The sequence below is a fragment of the Pteronotus mesoamericanus genome, unplaced genomic scaffold (genome assembly GCF_021234165.1).
Source record: "Pteronotus mesoamericanus isolate MK-2021 breed Mesoamerican mustached bat unplaced genomic scaffold, CSHL_Meso_final scaffold_21, whole genome shotgun sequence".
NCBI lineage: Eukaryota > Metazoa > Chordata > Mammalia > Chiroptera > Mormoopidae > Pteronotus > Pteronotus mesoamericanus.
Window position 1 is genome coordinate 14,995,020 of NW_026555310.1, and position 23,986 is coordinate 15,019,005.

Here is a 23,986-nt window from a genome sequence, read left to right on the forward strand (position 1 = left end):
GGCTCCATGTCTGTGAACTAGTTCAGTTCTAGAAACTGCATTAGAGGCTGTGAATTCCAACTGCAGTGATTCATATTAGGTTGCTGCCCACCAGACCTGGAATCATTGTCTGAATATGTCAAGACACAACTTGGTAGGCTGCCCTTGTGTTTTTAATTTCTAAGGTCTTGTGACCAATTATGTATTGTCACATATCTCTATGGGTCACACATTCTAATTACTACTTCATCCCTGTGGGTTATTCTGTTAATTGTATTCACCTTGTCCCTGAAGTCTGAGGATTGCTGTGCCTCTTCCACTCCTGGATCTCTTTATTCCATTTGAGATGAGAACTCAATTTCTTAGCAACATCCTTCACTGTCATCTCTAGCCATTCTGTTAAGGAACAGTCACTTGAGAGTTTTAAAAGGATGCTGATGTCCTCCTTCCTAATGCATTCTGTAATGTGTTGGTGTAGAGATTTTTCTCCAGGCTCTCCTAGGGAGGTGTCTGAATCAGATTCATGCAATCATGCTTGAATGTTGTCTCTCTGAGTCCTTAGATTCCTTCCTCTGCGTTGGGTCAGGAAAGTTCATCCATCTCAAATTGATGGGCAATGAATTGGGCCCAATACTCAATTAGCCAACTTAGGAGAATATTCATGCCTCAGCCAACACGTTAAATTTTGATTCCCGTGGGGTGCACCTCACTGAAAACTTCAACCTAATTAAATCTTGTATTTATCATCATCAGTCTAATACCTTTGGAATCCAATTTCATACATGTTTCTCAGATTCCTGCCAATGTACAAATTGCTGGGATCCTTCCAGTTTTTTTCATGTAGAGTCTTACATTTCTCTCTCTGCATTACTATTGTAGGTTTAATTGTGTCTCCCCACAGTTTCATATGTTAAAGTCCTAACCCTTGCTACCTCAGGATGCAACCTTATTTAGAGATAGTTTTAATAGAGGTAATCAAGGCAAAATAAGATCACTAGAGTGGGCTTTGATATAATTTGGCTGATGTTCTCATAAAAAGGGAATATGCACGCAGAGAGAACAGCATATTAACATGAAGGCAGCAATCAGGGCTATATTTCTGTAAGTCAAGGGACACCAAAGACTGCCAGAAAACTACCAGAAGTTTAGGTAAGAGTCATGGAAGAGAGTCTCTCTTACAGTCCTCAGAAGGAACCAACCTTGCCAGTATCTTGATTTCTGGATTTCCGGCCTCAAATGTGAGGCTATATATAAATTCTGTTGTTTATGCCACACAGTCTGTGTTACTTTGTTACAGCAGCTTGACCAAATTAAGACATTTATGTTGGATCTAACTTTCATTGTGGGACTAGAAAGAATGAAGGATGATAGAGAAGCTTAAAAAAACATCATAACCTTGGGAGGCTGCTGCACAAGGTACAGTCATTAAAATAATTTTATGCAGGGGAAGACTATTTTTTTCAAACAACTAAAAGGGATCTGTCGTCTGTGAGGAAAAAAGGTTTGGGGGTGGGTATGGGTAGTTATTCAGGATTTTGAAGACTTGACCTTATTCATGTCTGCCAAAATGAACCTATTCTATGTTTCAGGGTCTACCTCTTACTTACAAGTACCTTTACTTTTATAAAAGAGATCCTGAAAGGATTGAATATCAGTTTTGTTGGAGCTCTACAATCATTAAATTTAACCCCTGTGCTTGATGTTTTAGCTCTATGGGCTCTGCAACTTCAAAGTTGCCATGGAGGCTTTCTGATTTTTCATTAAGTTTCTGAATCAAACATGTAAGGAACTGTCCTTTAATGTTGGGAACCATCCTGCCTGGTTTCAGGGACTGTAGCCTCACCAACAGATGAAAAGGCTCCAATGCTGGAGCTGAGCAAGGAGGCCTTGGGAAAATAGGCCACTGAGGAGACAAAACCTGTCTCCCTGGCAGGGGTGCAGCCCCTGCCTCCCTCACATCACCCTGCTTCACCCCAAAGGATGGCTGGTTAGTCAATGATGGATAAGACCCCTCAATGGCAGGGGCAACCTAAGACAGACACAGTTGCATAGGGGCCATCGGGAAAGGACTTGGGAGACACACAGAAGGGACAACAGACCTTCACCCCTCAGTTTTATCACGGCCAGAGCCCTCATTCTATCTGAAAGAAGTGTCTCCTTCTCTCTTGGCTGCTTGCTCTACCTGCCTGGCTCAGGCTTGAACAATACTAAAGACAGGTACAGCCCTAAACTAGATCACCCGCTCCCAGAGAAATTAGTCCTGGAAAAGGAATGCATCAAATCCTATGAACCTTTGCTCAGAATGCCCTCGAGTTAATGAGTGTTGATGTTTGGGGTTGAGCATAGAATGCGATCAGTTTCCCAGGTTTCAGGGCTAAATGGGTGCCACCCTGTCTACCAGACCCTGACTTGAGGCAAATCTCTGTATTCCTTCAATTATTACCTAGGATCTCTATCTGTTTTCTGTAAACATAGCCTTTTGACATTGATTGATGAGCTTTGCATGCATGCTATTTACCCCTGTGCATATCATTCTCAATAAAAGCCACTTCAAGAAAAGGGCTCAGGGCATTCTCCATTAGAGGGAACCACCACCCCACTTTCTTGGCAGTCTGAGAAGTGTCTGGAATGACTTATTTTATTTTCTCCATCCGCAGCAGCTAGGGGGGACTCTGCATGGTGGAGTACATCCTCCATCACTTTACCCTTCACCAGCCGACCCTGAAATATTTATAATTTCCATTGTAAGCACAACTAAGTGCCATAGTAATCTGATCTCTCAATGTCTTCAACCTGCACATCATCCCATGCCACTGCTGATATTTCAGTAATCATGTTGCCACTATATTCTGTGGATTATCAGCACTCACTTTCCTCCAGAAAGGGGATTAGCCACTGCTCCTCAAATGTTTTAGCAACTTAATCCCAGAACCCCATTTGAAAAAGCTTCCTGGGACCACTTCTGGTACCAGCTACTATATCAGTCAAGATTAGTAGGAAACATTGCACTTCTAAATAAAGACATTGAAAAGAGTTTAAGAAAAATATAGGTCAACTGAATTTCCACAAGCATGGTCAGACAATTCAATGGGGGAAAAAATAGCATTTTCAACAAATGATACAAGGACAACTAGATCAACATGCAAAAGAATGATGTTGGACCCCCCCCCCCGCCAACTTGCTCTTTCCTCATCTCAGTACTCTGTTTTCTTTACATAAAAATGGACTCAAAATGGACCAAAGACCTAAAACTCTTAAAAGTAAATAAGTGTAAACTTTCCTGACCTTGGGTTAGGCAACGGTTTCTTAAACATAATATTAAAAGCATGAGAAACAAAGAAAATTTTGACTTCATTGAAATTTTAAATATTATGCTTCAAAAGACAATACCAAGAAATGAAAAGACAATCACAAAATGTGATAAAATACTTACAAATCATATCTAGGGACTAATATCCAGAATATATTTTTAAAAGTATTGCAACTTAACAATCAAAAGATAAATAGCCCACTTAAAAATAGACAAAGGATCTAAACGGATATTTCTCCAGAGAAGATATATGGCCAATATGCATATGTAAAAGGTGACCAGTATCATTAATCATCAGGGAAATGCCAATGAGACACCACTTCATGTTAAGTACAGAGGCTGGAGTCAGAAAGATAGACAAGTGTGGTGAAATGTGGACATATTGAAACTTTGATACATTACTGTTGAGAATATAAAATGGTGTATGTTCTTTGGGTAACAGTCTGCCAGTTCCTCAAAAAATTAAACATGGTTACCATACAATGCAATAATTCCATTCCTAGATGTACACTCCAAAAATATGAAAACATATACACACAAAAACTTGTACACACATGGTCCCAGCAGCCTTATTCATTATAGCCAAAAAGTGGAAACAATCCAATGTGTGCTCATTGGCCAAGTCCTCACTCTTGTTGTTCACTTGCCCCTTATTCAAGGTGGTTAGGTTTTCCTTGCACATCCATTTATCCACCCAAGGCATCCAAGATCCTCACCATCAAATAAGATGAATATAACTGTCCACAGTGTTGAATAGTGGATTGCCCTTAGATTATGTGTTTGTTTGGGGTGGAAGAGGGCAGGAAATTTTCCTGATCCTTCTTAGTCTTCATGTTGGAAGGTCCTTTTCTCCATCCTTCTTCCTCCCAGCACTCTGTTTTCTTTCACTTCCCTTTGCTATCGGACTCTGATTCTGTCTTTTTCTCCCTATTCTCAACTGCATTCATAATTAAGAAAATGCAAATTAAAACAGCAAAACACCATTTTAACTTAAACAACTTCATGATGCTAGAGATTTTGTTGAAAAATAGACATACTGGTTGGAACTGTAAATCTTTGTAGCTTCTTTGGTGGGCAATTTGGCAAGATATACCAGACCTGAAAACACGATGCTGTTTGCATCAGCCATTACCTGTTTGCTCTCAGCTCCATCCCTACCCTTCTGCTCTTCTCTGTCCCACAGGGGCTGACCCCTACAAATTACAGTCCCTGGACTCTTTTGGTCACTTGCTTTTTGATTGATTGAGTCAATGGGAAGTACTGGCAGAAGAATGAAGAGTGAAATAGAAGATGCTAGGATGTTTCTTTCCCTTTTCTGCTTCCAGGTCCATTTGTAGCAATGGCTGTCTATCTCACATATGACCCAGCTCCCACCAGGCAGGACAATCCCTTCCTCAATGGTCCCTGCTCCACCAAGTGTCTCCAGCTCCAGCTTTTGATTGTCCTATCTCCTTTCTGTCCCTTTAGCCCCTAGTGGCTTTATACTCTTGCTGATTTTGAGTGGCCTATTTGCCCTTTCAGGCTCTCTTGCCTACTTTTGAAACTGGCTGTCCATATTGAATTCTCTCTATTGAAAGCATCCTGGAGTGGGTTTTTTCTCCTCTGTTTGTAAACTAAATTAGGGATTTAGATGAAAGAAAGAAAGAAAGAAAGAAAGAAAGAAAGAAAGAAAGAAAGAAAGAAAGAAAGAAAGAAAGAAAGAAAGAAAGAAAGAAGGAAGGAAAAAAGAAAGGAAGGAAGGAAGAAAGAAAGAGAGGTGTACTATAAGCAAACATAAGTAGATTCTTCTTTAACTTCAGTGTAGGTAATGGCTTTCTAATTTTGACTCAAAATTTAAAAGTAAGAAAAAAGATTGATAAATTTGATGACATAAAACATTTAAATTTTCATGACAAAAACAAGAAAAAAGTCAAAAGACAACTGACATACTGAGCGAAAATATTCATAACATATACCACAGATAAGAGGCTAATATCCCTAATATACTAAGAATCATCAAAAATCAAAGAGAAAAAGGCCAAAAACTCAATGGATAATAAAAAAAGACATGAACAGATAATTCACACAGATACATACACAGAGGGCATAAATAAGTGGGGCAATAAGTCAATGTTTTTCTCTCTCTTTTTCTGAAATCAATAAATAAGAAATTTAACAAAAAAAAAACCAAACCCCACACTGAGATAACTTTTCTCATCTGTCAAAATTTAGACTTGAAAAAATTTAAAGACACATTCTGACAACACATTTCATTAGTGAGGCTCTAGGAAATACGTAGTCTCATAGATTACTAGTGGGAATGATTTTTGGTATGACACTGCAGAGAGCAATTTGTTAATACCTTAAAAAACTATATATGTGCTTATCTTTCAAACAAGTGAATCCCATTTCTAGGAATTTGCCCTGGAGATATGTCTTCAACAATATAAAAATACATAAGCACAAGGTTATTGCAAGTTTGACTGTACTTTTGAAATACTGGAAACAACCTAAAGGTCCATACTTAGGAGAGTGAGTGAATCAACAATGCCACATTCACATTCACACAATGGAGGACTATGAAACTATACAAAAAATATGAGGGTGCTCTTCATAAACCAATATGAGTAATTTTCAGAATATGTACTTGTACAATAATGCAGTGGAAAAATTCTAAGAATATCTATAGTATGCTCTCCTTAATGTAAGAAAGAGGGGTGTATAAGACAACATACATGTATGTGCTCCTTGGGCAAAAGAAACACAGGAAGAATATCCCAGAATCTAAACAGACTTGTTACAGGGAATGAATGGAAAAGGGGTAGAAATAAGTGGGGAGAATGAGATCATGGTAGCAGGGATGAGGTAAAAGTAAGGCAGTTAAGAGCATGATGCTGGAGCCACACAGTCTTCATTTGAATCTTAGGTTCCAGCACTCACTGTGAGCAATGCATCTGGAACACTGCTTAACTAATGCTACTTATTAATAAATTTATTCCTAAGTATTATAGTTTTTGTCAACTATTGTGACTAAACTATTACCCATTTCAATTTGGGGATGTTTGCTTCAAGAATTGTAAAAACATTGATTTTTTTTATCTTTTGTATATTTATCTTAAATTCAACTACCATATCAATACTTTCATTAGTTCTAGTAGTTATTTTTACTTGAGTCTTTGGGATTTCCAATCATAAATCTTATAATCAACTAGAGGAATTTATCTTTTCCAATATATATGCCAGTTATTTTACTTTTTAAAGTCTTACTGAATTTACCAGAAGATTTAGATAATAAAAATTATAGTGATGGATAGCGTCCTTATCTAGTTCCAAATTTTAATATTTCACCATTTAAAAAAAGAAAGAGATGGAAATTATATGAAGGAAAATATTGATAAATTTCATCATACTAAGTTAAAAAATTCTGTTCATTAAAAGACTCATAAAGAAAGTGAAAATACAAGCCACAAACTGAAAGAAGATTTTTGGCACACATATCTCCCTGAGGAAGGATTAGAAGGATTAGAAACTGTAAATAACTTCCATGGATAAGGAAGAAATACCAAACAACTCATGAGAAAAATGGGGAAAATGTGTTGGGGAGGTTTGGACTTCAAGGGAAAGTAAACTGCAGGGTAGTGACTACAAAACATGTGATGGAAACTGTTAATGGCAAACAGCACCAGATGTTAGACCTTGGTCCTTGAGTTTTGCTAAGAAAGAACTCAGAGCTAAGAACTCAAATATAAGCAAAAGTTTATTTAGAAAGTCAGAGGTAGAAGAAGTGGGCCAGCTGGGCTGTGTCCTTCATCTTAAGGGTGTTTTTCTGTTCTTTAAACGTGGGAATTTTAGGGCAGGTCTCAGGAGAGGATTGCAATAGAATATTTATCAGCTTTTCCATGTAGTCTCTACTGATTGGCAAGCGCTATGGTAGGGGGTGATTAATCATTGCAGCTGGTCTTGATGTCAGTCATGGTGTCGCTTCGACTGATTTTGCTGCTTTTCTGGGCCTGGAGCTGAAACACAACTGAGACCTAGATGTCATTTCTAGTTTGGCCAAAACTCTGTCTCTGTGGTCAACAGAACTGAGGCCTTTGTTCCTAAGATTATTTGAAGTGAGTCAGACACTGCTTTAGGGCTTAATGCTTAGGGGTGTGGTCATGCAAGGGCCTGTATGGGAGTCATATGAGGCTATTCATCAGCCCTTTGTTCTTCCTCTAAGGGGGTCTTCTGCCTGACTAGAGATATGCTAGGGAAGAACCGGTCAGGGGAGGATCTAAACTACTTGGTCAGTGAGATGAACGGTCAGGGGGTCTAAACTGCATCGTCAGTGGTATGGGGGAAGGTTACCCTGGGGATGAGGTCCCACACTACAATACTTGTTTTCCCAGTTTTGCCTGTTGCTAGGTATCCAGGTCTTTTTGCCCTGATGACCTTCTGTACCTGGCCTATCATTCCTATTCTACTGATGTCTGTCTAACTGCCTACTATATCAAAACTAATGGAAGATAAGGGTTATTTTAGTAAGGGTTCCTTTTTTTTTTTATTAATTGTTCGAATACAGGTGTCTCCATTCTCCTGCCACCTCTTCCCCCCTCCACCTCCACCTCATACCCTCAATCCTTCCCCACTTTGGCTTTGTCCATGGGTCCTTTATACATGTTTCTTGATGACCCTTCCTCTTCTTTCCCCCGTTATCCCCTTCCCCCTGCCCTTCTAGTAAGGGTTCTTTAAGCATACTCTTCTCAGAGCCAGCTCTCCATCTTCTTTGATAAGAGTTACTCTCCCCTTCCAGGTACAGGAGAAGGGGGAACACCTCACAAAGGGAAATTTATGCCAAGTTTTTCAGCAGTAAAGGGGAGGGTGGAAAACTGTTCCTGCATCTGTTGATTTTCACTTGTTTTTAGCTCTAAGTAATCCTTTCCTCAAAGTGATATATTTTGGCTAGCATGTCCTGATCATCTTTAAAGGCACATGCAGACATTTTACAATGAATCAATAAAAAATGTAGATAAGCATGACCTCACTAGTAATATAATTTTATATGAAGCATATTGGGTAAAAAAAAAAAAAAAAGAGTACTAGCAAAGATGTGGAGCAATAAGCAATCTTATATGCTGCTGATGGGAATCTAAGTTGGTGTATTTATGTTGGAAACTAATTTGGCATTAAAGTGAACCAAGCTTTGCCACCCTGAGGCTGCACTTTTGGGATTTGAGTTTAAGCCAGTTATTAAGAAACAAGACTCAGAAAGAAATTTTGGCTCTCCTTCTTTCTGCCTAAGAGATTCGGATAGAAAGGCCTACTCCAGGAAGAAAAATTTAGGATGTTCACCTTAGCCTAATTTGAATAAGTATGGTAAATAAGAGGGCTGCAGGCAAGCACCTGTTAGCTAGATATCTACTGTGCCCCTTTGTTCCCTCACCTAGTAAGAATTTGCCTTCCCTGTATGTTCCAGCTCTTCCTCAATTACTTGTAAATTGGCCCATTCTCACTTCTTAAATCTGATACTCTCTTCCCCATCCCCGCCCCTGACACCTTTCTCCTTTCTCAAAAATGTCATTAACAAGGTTTGTCCAGAAGGTATCCAGCTATGTAATGTGAAAAATAGAAACATTTCTTGAACAAGATACAAAAAACATTGTACATAGGACAATGACACCTCAGTCCCCTTCAAAGTAGGCACCTTGGGACCTCACACAGTTCTCCCAATCAGCTGCCCTGATGTATTTTCTTGCATCTTATTGATGGTCTGAAATCTCTTCTCTTTCAAAGGTGATTTCAGTTTGAGGAAAAGCCAAAAGACTCAGGGTGCCAAATCTGGGTTGTACGGGGCCTTAGTCACCTGGGTGACTTGATGTTTCCCGAAACAACTCTGCACAAGACTGTGATACATGAGAGGGTGTGTTGTTGTCATGAAGCTGACAGTCATCAGTTGCTCATAGCTGAGGCCTTCTGAATCATCCGTACAGTTTCCACAGAGGAATGTTCAAGCTTAAAGCAAAATTTGATGCAGATTCGTTGCTCTACTTGCTGTCATTTTGAATGCAATGGTTACACAATACACATGCTCACTCAATGGGCATCTACCTGCTCCACTGTCTAGTACTGCGAAGTTGTCATTGTTTACGCATGCTCATTCTAGTCCACTCCCCTTGGCTGCCAGGTTACATCAATGTTGCACAAACCATTCTCATTATATTTACAATGGCTGGACTTCTTCTGGACAAACCTCATTGTATACCCAACGTCACCTCACTGTCTTTGAATTTTCATGCTTTTGTGAATATCCCATGCACATGTATTAAAATTTGATTTTCTCCTATTAATTTGTCTCATGTTAATTTGATTAGCCCAGGTAGCAGATCTTAGAAGATGGGAGGAAAAGCATTAATTATTTTTTAGCCCCAACAGCATCATCTGGAAAAGCTGAAATGGATGTACACTGTGACTCAGCAATTCCACTTTCGGGGCATGTACCCTGGAGAAACTCTTGCAACTGAGCTCAAGAAGGCATACAAGAATGCTCAGAGCTGAATTGTTGATAATAACAGAACACTGGAAACTCTCATATGTCCTTAAGTGGAAATGACAAAGTCTAATATAATAATACAATAAAATACTGACAGTAGTGAAAATAAACTACAGCTGCATGAGTTAAAAATCAATACTTTTTAAAAACATAAAGTTGTTTGGAAACAAATCAATCTGCCTCAAAATATACAGGGGTGGGCAAAAGTAGGTTTACAGTTGTGAGTACCTGAAACAGTTTATTCTTGTATTATTACTTATTAATTATTGTATCATTTATTTGTATTACCACTGTAAACCTACCTTTGCCTACCCCATATATACTATTCTACTTTTACTAATTTAAAAACAAAACTATATGTTTTAAGGATACATAAAATTTAGTTAAACTATGAATAAAATCAAAAGAAAAAAGAAAACCAAACTCAGGATGGAAGTACTTTTAGGCAGGATAAGACTGGATAAAGAAGGTACCCACTGTCTTTCAAAACTGAATATTTCTTAAACTGGGTGGTAGGTGCCTTAGTGTTGATCAATTGTTTCTCTATATAGCACTGGTTCTTAAACTCAGCTGCACATTGGAATCAAAGGGCGCTTGTAAAAAATAGTGATGCCTAGTTCCCACCTCAGAGATTCTGATTTAATTGGTATGGATCTGGCAAATATATTAAATGGAAACCTTAAGTTTTTCTTAAAATGTGTCACTTTGAAGATAACTTGCCTCATTCCTGATATTTTTAAACTTTTTATTTAAAAAATACTTTTAGACTTACCACACATTTGCAAAATATTAGTTCCCATGTATCTTTTACCCCACTTCTTCTAATGTTAATATTTTATATACTATAGCATAGTTATCAAATCCTGGGAATTAACATTGATACAATACTATTCTATAGCTCATATTTAAAATATCATCAGTTTTTCCACTGATGTCCAGGATCCAATTCAGGATCCCACATTTTCAGGAGGTAGCATGGCCGAGTGGTCTAAGGTGCTGGATTTAGGATCCCACATTTATTTAGTTGTCATGTCTTCTTCTTCTTCTTTTTTTCCTTTCTATTAAGATACTTCTTTTAGTCCTGGCCAGTGTGGCTCAGTTGGTTGAAGCATCATCCCTTACACCAAAGTCACAGGTTTGATCTCTGATCAGGGTGTATATGTGAAGCTAGCAATTGATGTTTCTCTTTCACATCAATGTTTCTCTCTCTCTCTCTCTCTCTTCTTCTCTCTCTAAAATCAATACACATAATAAAAAATAAAAATAAAATATTTTTCTTTTAATATGTTATGAGGTATCTTGATTATATATTTTCCGAAGTACTTTTCTAACTACATCTCCCAACCCTTCCAAAAGATTTCATCAGTCTTTCCAATGCAATAAAAGATGCTGGATTATAGTTCTGTCCACCTTCTCTGTTTGAAAGCAATATAATCCTAATGACTTCTGTGGTCATATATTTTTATCTAATATGGAAAAATATTTACAAATATCAGAAAGCCAGTTTTGAAACATTTGCATTAATTTTGAACTGAATCAGCATTTCGTGGCCTTTAAGAAAGGCAGTAGCTTGAACTTACGACTTGCTGACAAATACATGTCTGCTGAGGGAAGGGAAGAAAGGGAAAGTGAATGCTACATTTTTCCATTGGCCCCACAGTGCCCATTTCACAAAGGGATACATGAAAAGCAAACATGCAATGGTGGTTTTAAAATCTTTACTGCAATATAAGTGTAAAGTACATGGTAATTAGACACCAACCAATTTTCCCTGAAACAAACCCCAAAAAATGTAAACAGGAAAATAACTCTGCCTATACTGTACAGCTTCTCACATCATGTTAGAAGGGTCTCACATTCAATGATCAAGAGATCTTAAAAAAGCAGTAATTATTTTCATTCTAAGACAAGGTTCCCCTTCTCACCTTCCCCTAAGTATTTAACATGAAATAATGGGGTTTCTTGACATTAATTTTACACTTATTTGAAGCAGCAACAGTAACCATCAATAATTTGGCATTTGTTTGTAGTTTCAATTTTTTTTTCAATTTCATAAGGCCATTATCCAATGTTGCCATGAAATAGACAGTAGATTCTAAGTGGCAAATATTCTTTCTGAAACCAATGTTAAGTCAAAAAATATAAAGCAGGGCATTGCACTGAATTCCTGGATCCACTACACTAAAAAAAGTGAAACTAGGAAGATACCTACTGTTTTATATAAGAGATAAAGATCTGTACGTGCTGATTTTTGGTTGTATATTTTACATACTGTGTGAATTTGCAGTATCTGCTAATTGAAGCAGACACACACTGTATTTATCCCTGACCTATATCATGGATCCCTCCCTCCCCACTGCCAAGAATCTACTAACTTATACCAGGTATTGTGGATATGAGCCCAAATAATTCCAGACAATCCAGTGGGGGAGAGGTCATCACCCACGTGAGGCTTGGCCTTCTTCCTCCTTTTCTTTCTTTCTTCCTTTTTTTTTTAAAGATTTTATTTGTTTATTTTTAGAGAGAGGGAGAAAGGGAGGGAGAGAAACATCATTGTGCGATTGGTTGCCTCTCACTCGCCCCCAAATGGGGACCAGTCCGCAACCCAGGCATGTGCCCTGACTGGAAATCCAACCGGTGACCTTTCAGTTCACAGGCCGGTTCTCAACCCACTGAACCACAGCAGCCAGGACCTTCTTCCTCCTTTTCATTTGTCTTCTCAGCTCAGCCACCTGCTCCAACCCCAGGCATGCCGGGCTCTTTTTCCCGCCCTTTCCCTTTTCTACTGTTGTACTCCACGATGTGCTAGTTGAGCACTTCATGATCAATCCTACAAAGACTGGAGCGCATCTGGGGCCTCAAGTTCCCTGAAGTCACTTTGTGTCAGGTTTTCTTTTTCATTTGGGGACTGGTGGGTATGAAGTGTGAGACTGAAAAAAAAAGTCCCTTTTAATCTTGAAAGTTTTGCTATAGGAAAAAAATCGTCAGCTAATTTCTCATTCTTCTCACAAGCAAAAGTATGCTTGTATCACAAGTCCTTCAGAAAATCCTAATGGCTTCATCCTTTCTATAGCTTCTTTTTCCTGAGGCGCTACTTGAATGTGGTTCACAAGACCACTTCCAGCTTCTGCAGCAAGGAGGAGCTTACCCTCCTCCTCGACCACCAGCTTCTCATACTGGCTTATTTAACATCTGAATAAAATTCTCCTGCTGTTGACTAATAGGCTGCAGTAACTGAGGATTCTCTTGACCTATCTGTTGTAGCAATGCTGGAAGCAGGGAAGGATTCTGTTGACTAATTTGTCTCATCTGTTGAATCTTTGGCTGATTCCATAAAAATTCAAGGGGACGGCCTTGGGATTGGTGGTTTTAGTCACTGCTGTCCTAGTTGCTGCAGGTGCAGCCACTGAAGACCGAGCCCCAGTACGAGCTGCTTGAGGGGGATCAACCGCAGCCTGACTTTCTCTGTCTGCTGCGATTGCCATTAAAAGATGCTTCTCTGCTCTGTCAGGGTTGTTGAAAGTGGCTCTCAGGGCTGCAATTACTCGCTCTCCTTCATAGCCTATTGGTGTGATCATAGTTACTATATTGTCATAAGACTGGTCTGTCATAAGTGCACTTGTTGAATCTTCAAAAGGGTTTGACAGGGGTAGAACGTCCTAATGCACTGCCAGTGGATGTCAGGCTAGTAAGCACTGGTGTTTTTGCTAGCTTTTCTACAGGGCTCTCCCGTTTCGTTGCACTAGCAGGTGCAGGATCAGAAGATGCCGTCAGCGATGCTGGCGTGATAGATGCAGGGCGTGGGAGTGGGAGCCAAAGAGGGGGAAGAGGTTGGAACCTGAGCTGCAGCTAGTGCTGTGGAGGAACCAACCATGGTAGTGGTAGTAGGATTTGATTGCTGAGTTGTTGTTGGTGCTGGTGTTGTCACTGCTTTGGGTTTCATCACCAGAACAACCACAAAGTTTTTCTCATCAATTTTATCTTCTTTTAGAGCAGTATCATCACTGAGGATTTTACCTGCATAAGTTAATTTTTGACTAACTCTAAGAAAGGCATATTTCCCCTTTTCATATTCACTTTTTTTTCTGTGCTCTATCCTTTTCCTCGAGGTTGATAATGATCTTAAAGGTCTGTTGCTGTTGCTGCTGCTGGATTGCCTTCAGGGTGACCGGCGAGGTGTCTCCGCCCAGCATTGCTGGGCCTGCTCCAGGTGTGGGCCTCTGGGAGCGCTCTGTGGCTTGGAGAGCCCCATGGTCACCTGTGCCCCTCTCACCCAGTTGGAAGGAGGTAAGGGTGGGCATGTTTCACACTCACCCTCTCCCCCAGCTTGTGGCCTGGGGCTGTGCTGGCCCTTCCCTGCTTTCCTACCCACCTGCTGTCTCTACCTCGAGCTCAGGCTTCTAGCTGTCTTCTTAATCTGTTCTAGTCTGTGACAGTTCTTCAGTCTTTCTTTGTCTTTCCTAGTCTTAATACAGTACTTTTAAGGAGTGCTGATTAGTTATTTTTGTAGAGTGTTGCTCAATTTGGTGTATCTGATATTTTCTCATAATTAGATTGAGGTTATGCACTCTTGGCAAGAATACCAAAGAAGTTACGTAATGCCCTTCCTGGCCATTATATAAGAAACTACATTATGTCAATATGTCTCATCACTGGTTATGCTAACTCTGATCGCTTTATTAAGGTGGTGTCTACCAATTCATCAGGTTTTCAAGTCTCCTTTTTTTCATTCTCAAAACTCACAAACTATGAAGAATGCTTGTCAGTCTAATGCACCAATAAAGAAGTGCTGGATCAAAATACATCAACATAGAAATATACATCTGTGCATGTGTGTGCACACACACACAAAAGATATTGATATTACTGATAAAAGAGAAGATATTGAAACCCCATTGTATTAGTCAGGTATTGCCACGATAATGCTGTATAAGCCCGGAGATTTATAACAAGCCCATGGAGCTCTGCATGGGCTGGAGCAACTTTGCTTTAGGCTGTAGGTTGCCTGGGTTTGGCTCTGTGCTTCATTTGGGTTCAGGTCTATTCTACGTGTTTCTTCAGTCTCTTCAGACCAGCAGCTACTTGAGGGCAGGCATGTCCTTGTAAGACACAGAAGCATATAAGGATAGTATTATCTCTTGGAGCCAAAACTGTCATACTGTTCCTTCAAATCATAATTTTATTAGCCAAAGTAACTTTCAGGATATATTCCATCTCTAGTGGGGGAGGAAATCGCAAAGTACTTTATCTGCCCTTCCATTCTAAATGATAGCTTTGCTGGATAGAGTAATCCCAGATGTAGGTCCTTGCCTCTCACAACTTTGAATATTTCCTGCCAGCTCCTTCTTGCCTGCAAGACTTTTTTGAGAAATCAGCTGATAGTCTCATGGGGACTCCTTTGTAGGCAACTGTATCCTTCTGTCTTGCTGCTTTTTAGATTCTCTCCTTATTTTTAATCTTGAATAATGTAATTATGATGTGCCTTAGTGTGTGCTCCCTTGGGTCCAACTTCTTTGGGACTCTCTGAGCTTTCTGGATCTCCTAGAAGCCTATTTCCTTTGCTACGCTGGCCAAGTTCTCCTTCATTATTTGTTCAAATAAGTTTTTAATTTCTTGCTCTTCCTCTTCTCCTTCTGGCACCCCTATGATTCAGATGTTGGAACATTTAAAGTTGTCCCAGAGGCTCCTAAGCTTCTCCTCATTTTTTCACATTCTTGTCTCTTCAGTCTGTTCTGGTTGAATGCTTATCTCTTCTGCTCCCAATCGTTGATTTGAGTCCTGGTTTCCTTCACTTTACTCTTGGTTCCCTGTATATTTTTCTTTATTTCACTTTGCACAGCCTTCACTTTTTCCTCCATTTTGCAACCATACTCAACCATTTCTGTGGGCATCCTGATTACCAGTGTTTTGAACTCTGCATCTGCTAGGTTGGCTATCTGTTCATTGCTTAGTTCTATTTTTGGAACTTTGGTCTGTTCTTTCATTTGGGTCATATTTTTTTGTCTCAGCACTCCTGTTATATTGGAAGGGGCAGAGCCTTAGGTATTTGCCAGGGCAGGGCAACCCAGGTCACTGCATTGTGATGCTGTCTGTGGGGGAGGGGTCTGAGAGGGGAGTTATGCCACTTGCTCAGTTCTCCACTGGCTTTCAGTCACTTCTCCCACTGCCCACTGATTCCCTGGGTGGGTGGGTTTGTGTACATTCTAGGACCCTGTGGGTCTCTCCAGTGAACTCTCCTGTGAGGCTGGGAGTTTCTCCCACTGCCACATCCCCCATAGGTTATTATAGCCGGAGGTTTTGAGGCTTTCTTTTCCCGCACTGAAACCCTGGATTGAGCGGTCTGACTCACTCCCCAGCTGTTCCTCCCAGTTTATCCACATGCAAATGTGAGACTGCCAACTGCCATCTTGCCTACCTGGTCATCCAACCACCACCTTTCCACACATCCTCTCTATACCGGCTGCCGGTCTCTGCCCATCCTACCAGTCTGGATGAGTATTTCTTCTTTAACTTCTTGGTTGTTGGACTTCCATACAGTTCAATTTTCTTGCAATTCTGGTTAATTTTTGTTTTTAAATTTGTTGTTGATCTTCTTTTGGTTGTCCAAGGATGCAAAGTATATCTACTTATGCCTGCATCTTGCTGAGAAGTTGCCAATATATTATGCTTTTTAAGAAATGACTATTAAACAGCCTGGCTGGTGTGGCTCAGTGGATTGAGTGCTGGCTGCAAACTGAAAGGTCACTGGTTTGATTCCCAGTCCATACATGCCTGGATGGAAGGCCAGGTTCCCAGCTTGTGGTGTGCAAGAGGCAACCCATCAATATATCTCTTGCACACCGATATTTCTCTCCCTCTCTTTCTCCCTCCCTTCTCCTCTCTCTAAAAATAAATAAAATCTTTTTTTAAAAAAAAAGAAATGATTATTAAACACAGTAAGAAAAAAATTCTCAGTGAACTGAAGCTCTTATTCTAGATCCAGGGACATCTGGGAAACTGACCCTGAATTTACTTTCCTGCAACCTTAATTCTTGGAATTTAAGATATAAATGTGGAATAGGGTTCAGATTATGCTTTTTCTGCCTAAGAGGTATCTGGTTGTCCAGATTTTTCCTTGTATAACCTTTCATTAATATCATTCACCTGCCCCAAAGTAGAATGTTAGTAAGTTACACATACTCTGAGGAACAATATGACCAATATGGTATAAAAATTTGAGGAGTAGATAGTGAAATAGCTCCCAAAACCAAGGTGATACACCCTACTATACCTTCATTCCTTGTAACTGAACATGGTCCATAAAATTGGATGTCTTAGAAGCTTTGTATGAGATATTGCAAGAGTTTTTGTTAAAAGTGGTACTTGCTTGTATGCTGAATTACCTATCTTATACCTTTTGAATAAAATAAGTATACTGGTATTCAGAACACATTATGGTTTGTTAGTCTTTCCATCAGCCCAGATTTTAATCAGAAGTAGCAATTGATGTGAAGATCCCTAACTCCATATGGTAAAACTTTCATGCAGTAAGAAAGCAGACCGTGAATAGAGAATTTTGAATACACCAAGTTAAAATGCTTCTGCTCAGCAAAAGGAATATCAACAAAATGAAAAGGCAACCTACAAAATACAGAAGGAAACGTTTTCATACCATATACTTGATGAAGGGCAAATATCCAAAATATTAAGAAACTCAAAGAAATCAATAGCAACCCTCTCCCCCAAAAAAACAAAACCAATTTTTAAAAACAGGGAAATGAATTGAATAGACATTGTTTCAAAGAAGACATAATGTACAAATAGCCAACAGGTATATGAAACTGTTTATATCAGTAATCATCAGGGAAATGCAAATCAAAACCATAATAAGATGTCATCTCAAAAATGTTAGGATGGCTTTATGAAAAACAAATAAAGCAAAACAAGGATACATATCGGAGAGGATAAATATGGAGAAACTACAATCCTTGTCCTCTGTTGGTGGAAGAATAAAATGGTGGTTGTCAGGGGCTGGCAGAAGGGTGAAACAGGAAGTATTAGTCAAAGGGTAATAAAAAGAGAATTTTGGTTCCTGAAAGACTGCTAACCTATCATGTTGTTTGATATGGTTAATGTTTTATAGTACTCTCCAAGAATTGATCTGATGGGTAGAATCTAAAAACATTAATGATTCACTAAGAACTGATTAAATGCTACCAGCTAATGTTGACAAAGAGAAGTTGCTGAGGGCCAAAGACTAAAAATACCACCCCATGGTGGCTGCTTACAGCATTGTTGGATATGAAACCACTGACAAGAAAAAAAAAAAGGAAAAGGAAGAGCCAAAAGCTCTAAGACCAATATTTGAAACCAAGGCTGATCTACCTTCATTGCTTCCCTACTGCCCTTTATGGAAAGGTTATACAAGGAAAAATGTCCCTTTATATGGGGACATATAAGGACACCATAATTTACTTTGCCATCCACTGAGATCCTTGACTAATCAAACTCTCCTGTGTCACAGTGGGAGGCGTGCAATCATTGCATCACATTACATACATTGTAGTATGAAGAAACTGGACCATTTTTGCTGAAAAAATACCAGCAGCTGCCTAGAGAGTCCTTGCTATCTTGGATCCTTAAATAAAACCATCAGGATGCCAACAATTGTATCATGGATACTGCAGAATGGAGAGGTTTGCATGGAAAAAGCATCTATAATTTGGGAACAAGTTGTATCTAGGAAGTCTATCAATCCTGAACTTAACACTTACCAATGGCTGAGTTGGAGATCACTCCAACACAGAAGTAACATTTTATTGGAAATACATGTCTTAATGAGATAAGTGCTCTTTTGCTTTTTAGTTCACATATCCATGGATGATTACAATTTATTAAGAAAATGGTTCAGGGTTCAGCATCATTTCTGTGTGTGCTTTTGACAATGTTGAATTTTACCTGGGCCCTGTCCTTCTAAATAATTGCTTTAGTTTAAAAATACACACACTCTTTTGTCTTCTAGGCAATAGCTTACAGCCCAAATCTACCCTTCCCCCTTGCTTAGAGAAGACATTTGGATGACCCCTTTGTTTACCTATAAAAAATCCAGACACAGACCCTCCAAATACTCATTCCTTGTCTCATAAAGGATTAGCTGAACTGTTTGCGTTGACCAATCTGAACAAAATGCCACTAATTTGACTTGACCAAATATTAGCTGGCTTCTCACCCTCCCCCAGGCGCCTGAACTTTGGCCTACCCTTAAGTTTACCCAAGATTGGATCAACCATCACCCTCTTCAATGGCCCTTCCAGAATTGGCCAACAACAAAAAAAAGTGGCCAGCCTTGCCACTTCCTCAGCATGCCATCTACCATTCCCATCCTTCATGGCCTGTTCCTTCTGACCTTGTTTACTATAGCAGCATGTTCTTTCTCTTACAATATCTTCCTCCCTCATCACAATAGTATTTTTTAAGCCTCTCTATATCTGTGTCTTCATTTATTTTTATTTGACATTTTGTAGTGAAAACAAGTAGGTGGAATGGAAGGGGTTTCATCGTAGAGGTGTATTGCCCAATTATTTGAACATTTCTTGGGTACATACCAAAAATTACATAGTTATCAATCATGAAATGTTGGGTTTTAATTCAATTTGGCTATAACCTTCTTTAAATTCTCCTTCAATTTTGTTGAAAGCAAAGAATTTGGAAACATCTAGCTTGCAAAAGTTGTGTTACTCCATCATTTGAGTCATTCACTTCCTTGATAGCTGATACTATGCTTTGAAGTATATGCTTTCCAGGAGCTGGAACCTTCCTGTCTTAGCAATACACCATAGTAGGTTCATGTAAGTGGGAGGAGAGTGGACTTAAAGGGCAACTGGAAAGGTGGGACCTGTATAACATGTGAAAACCAGCATGATGCCTAGACTACAGCCAAGTTCTTGGGCAGACCTAGTTGAAGAAAAAGTGTACACAGAGCTGAGGATCTGGAACCTCATTTTTCTTAAAACTAGTTGTCTCCTCTCTCTAACTTCACCAAAAGCAGCCATTTTGCTCTTGTCCCCTTCTAGTGCTTAAAGAGTCTCCAGTTTCAGAATGACCAACAATATGAATTATAAAAAGGTGGGCAAACTTCAAGCTCAGCTCAGGAATGGAATCAGTTCACCTTAATTTGCAGAAGGAAGGTGATGCAAGACTGGTAACAGCTAATAACGAAACAAAACCCCCTCAGTTTTCTTTTTTTTAATAGCTGTAATATTACTGGAGTGGAAGAGAGAAACCAAATTAAAAGTGAAGGGGAAATTCCAGGACCTAGGTTTTCCTCTCAACCACCTTTCTAATTATTCATCCTTTGTCAAAAACCAAAATAGGTCTCAGAAATAGTCCCAGGAATATGAAGTCAGCTGGATACTGACAATGTTGAATAGAGCCTGATGATGAAATTAATAATGGTCTGTGGCAATAAGCAAAGACTACCCCAATGAGAACAAGTAAAGGCTAATTATTATGAGCTTGCCATAGCAAGAGTCAGCCACTACCACTTGTGTTTTGGCAGAAACTCAAAGGCAGGCAGAGGAGTGGGAAAGCTTTAATAGCAGAAAAAAGGGAAGGCTTTTCAGATGCCTGATTGGAAGATGGTGATGTGGGGAAGCTGTAGGTGGACTAATTAGAATTGGAATATCCTATGTGGTTGGTGAGGGATGCATATTTGGCCTTCTCTACTAGGTCCTAAGTTGGAGGCGAAGGCAAAAATTGGTAAAGCTTTCAAGTATAATCAACTCCTAGGCATTTGGAGCCAACTGTTACAAAAGTTAGTTGGCTTCCTGGACTATTTGCTAGAGATAGAAATCTGACTTCCTACAAATATAACTTCCTACAAAAATGACTTTGTGAGTTGGTTAATGTAGATAATGGGCTCATTTCCTGAACTGGTTGCTGCAGAATGTGCAGCAGAGTTCTATTTTTATGGGTAACCTGGTTGTTTTCAGTTTCTATATTCAGTTTCTCAGTCTAGACACCCTAGAAATTTTTTTATGTGACATCAAAGAATGACAGTGAAGTTTTTCTGGTTCTTAAAGCTTACGTGGAGTCAGTTTAACAAAGTTGTAGAGAAGCAGAGAATATTATCTACAAATACTTATGTAATAAGAATGTTTTCCATATTAATAATGCCCTCTGTTCATCATTTTTCCATCAATTAACTTTTTCAAATTTATTGATTTTAGGGAGAGAAAGGAAGGGACAGGGCAGAGAGAGAGAATAAGAGACATCAATTTGTTGTTCCACTTATTGATATATTCATTGTTCGATTCTTTTTTTTTTAAAGATTGTATTTCTTTTTAGAGAGAGGGGAAGGGAGGGAGAAAGGGAGGGAGAAAGAGAGGGAGAGCAACATCAATGTGTGGTTGCCTCTCACTCACCCCCTACTGGGAACATGGCCCACAACCCAGGCATGTGCCCTGACTGGGAATTGAACCAGCAACCCTTTGGTTCGCAGGCTGGCACTCAATCCACTGAGCTACACCATCCAGGGCCATTGGTTGATTCTTGTATGTGCCCTGACTGGGAATTGAACATGCAATGTTGGCATATTGGGGCAATGCTCTAACGACTGAGCTCCCTGGCCAGGGCTCCACCAGTTAACTTTAAATTTTGCATTTACTCCCCAGGAGCTTTGTTTAAATACCAACTATAGATATGGGTTGAGGGATTATTTTGTTATTATTGTTTTTGTTTTTATTTGGGGAGGAAACTTCCCCTCTCCTTTTTTGGTAAATGTGAGTTTGTGCAAGTGGCTATGTATTGATATGCAGTGAAGAATAAATTGGAAAATAATTCTGTTGATTGTCCTCCTCCTCTCTTAGGAACAAAATTTACATTTGTTACATTTTTGCCCAACCATGCAGAGAATTACTGAAAAGTTAAATATCCTGTGTTTTGAACAGAAAGACATTCAAGACTTGGTTTTAATTTTCTTATTAATTTTTGTATTTGAAAAAACACTTTTCTTTAAGGTGTTTTGCTACCAGCTTTAGTCCAATTGCCTTTTATTTAGTTATACAGTCAGACATGGAAGAATTCTTTTCACTCTTTTTCTTCCTACTTTTTACCTTGTACACTTCCCTCTTCTATTTGTTCTCAAATAGCCTGGTTACCCTTTGGCGATATGCTCCCTGATCTCCCATGCAGGAAAGCGGTGAGCAAGCTTTTTCTATAAAGAACAAGTTAGCAAGTATTTTAAATTTAGTTGGCCATAAAGTCTCTGCTGCAACCAGCCGGCTCTGTCCTTGGAGCATTAAAGAAGCCATAGATGATAAATAAATGAATGAGTGTAGTAGTATCCCAATAAAATTTTATCTATGGATATCGAGATTTTCTTATAATTTTCATGTATCACAAAGTATCACCTTTTTTTTAATTTCTTCCAACTACTGAAAAATATAAAAAACAGTATTAACTATGGGTTGTACAAAAATAGGCAATGGGCCAGATTTGGTTCACAGGTTATATTTTGCCAATCACTGATCTAGATCAAGAAAAAAATAGGCTAAAATGAGTGCTGAGACCTCTGTCTGTAAGGATTGTTCACATTTCCTGGGTGATAACTGAGACTCCCTGGATTAACGTAGTTTAACTATTGGGATGAAAAAAATGCCACAATATTTGCCTCAGGAAATTTTTTCCAAAAAGACGAGATGAGAAATCAATAGATAACTTCACTAGTCATTTGGGGAAATTTTTGTGAAGCAACTTTAGGTAAACAATTTGGTCATCCCAGCCGAGAATTCTTCTTCTGTTAGGACAATAGATTATCCACCTACCACTTACTTGTCAAGTAGCAGTTTACTTATCAGGACTCACTTCAATGCCCTCATCTCACTGTATCCACAAATCCTATTATGTCACAAACTTTGTCCAAACCTAGTCAATTACCCTTCTTGAAAGACCCATCTAAGCCACTTGAACTCAGACTTTAACACCCTATATATATTTTCCTCTGACTTCATTCCTCTGAAATATTACCAAGACTCTATCAAAGTGGTATTTTTCCTTACTGTGGTAAATATAAATAAAAAATAATAAATAAAGCTTTCCCAGATTAACAAGTTTTTCTAGTAATCTTTTGGAAGAGTTGACAGTTGACCTGAGAAACAACACTTCTATTCTCAGTTTTTAGTCTTATATTTCCTTTACTGTTTTTTTTTTTTTTTGAGGGGGAGGGATTTCAAGATGCAACAGCTTACATGCACTTAATAAATAATTATATGTCAACCTTATCCTGTGTCCTAACTGTTCTTACCAGAATATGTAAACTTGTCTCTTTTTCAGCAACATTGAAATTTTCAATGTCTTTTTTTGGTAGTCCTTACCCCGAGGATATGTTTATTGATTTTAAAAAGAGAGAAAGGAGAGTGGGGGCGGGAGGAAAGGGGGAGAGAGGGATAAAGAGAATCATCTATATGGGAGAGAAACATCGATTGCTGTCTCCTTACACACCCCAACCAGGGATTGAACCTGCAACCTTTTGGTGTATGGGATGATGCTCCAATCAACAGAGCCACCTGGCCAGGACTCAATGTCCTTTTTGAGAGGAAGTTTTATCAAAAAGTAATTATATAATTAACATACCATGCAGTTCACCTATTTAAATGATATAATATTGGAAATACTATCATTTTTTAAAATGTAGTTAAAACATGTACATAACATAAAAGATGCCATTTTAACCATTTTTAAATATGTACTTCAGTGGCATTAATTAATCATTTACAAGGTTGTGCCACCATTACCACTATCTACTTCCATAACTTCTTTATCACCTCAAACAGAAATTCTTAATTATTGGGCAATAAGAACCCATCCCCCTCCCTCTAGTCTCTAGTAAACTCTAATCTTTTATTCTATAAATTTGCTCACTCTATATATTTTATGTAAGTAAAGTCATATAATATTTATCTTTTTGTGTCTGGATTATTTCAATTAACATAATGTTTTCAAGGTTCATCCATGCTGTAGCACATATGAGAACTTCATTCCTTTTATGGTTGAATAATATTCCATTGTATGGATATACCACATTTTGTTTGTTGATGGGCAGGTGGATTGTTTCCTCTTTTTGGCTAATATGAATAATGCTGCAATGAATGAATACTGGCTTACAAGTATCTGGTTAAATCCCTGCTTTCAATTCCTTTGGGTGTATG

At 38.9% G+C, this 23,986-nt stretch overlaps 1 pseudogene; it reads right to left on the reverse strand.

Annotated features, from left to right (window-relative positions):
• Window positions 1-12,630: 12,630 nt before the first annotated feature.
• Window positions 12,631-14,101, reverse strand: LOC129085128 (UV excision repair protein RAD23 homolog B-like; annotated as a pseudogene).
• Window positions 14,102-23,986: the final 9,885 nt, after the last annotated feature.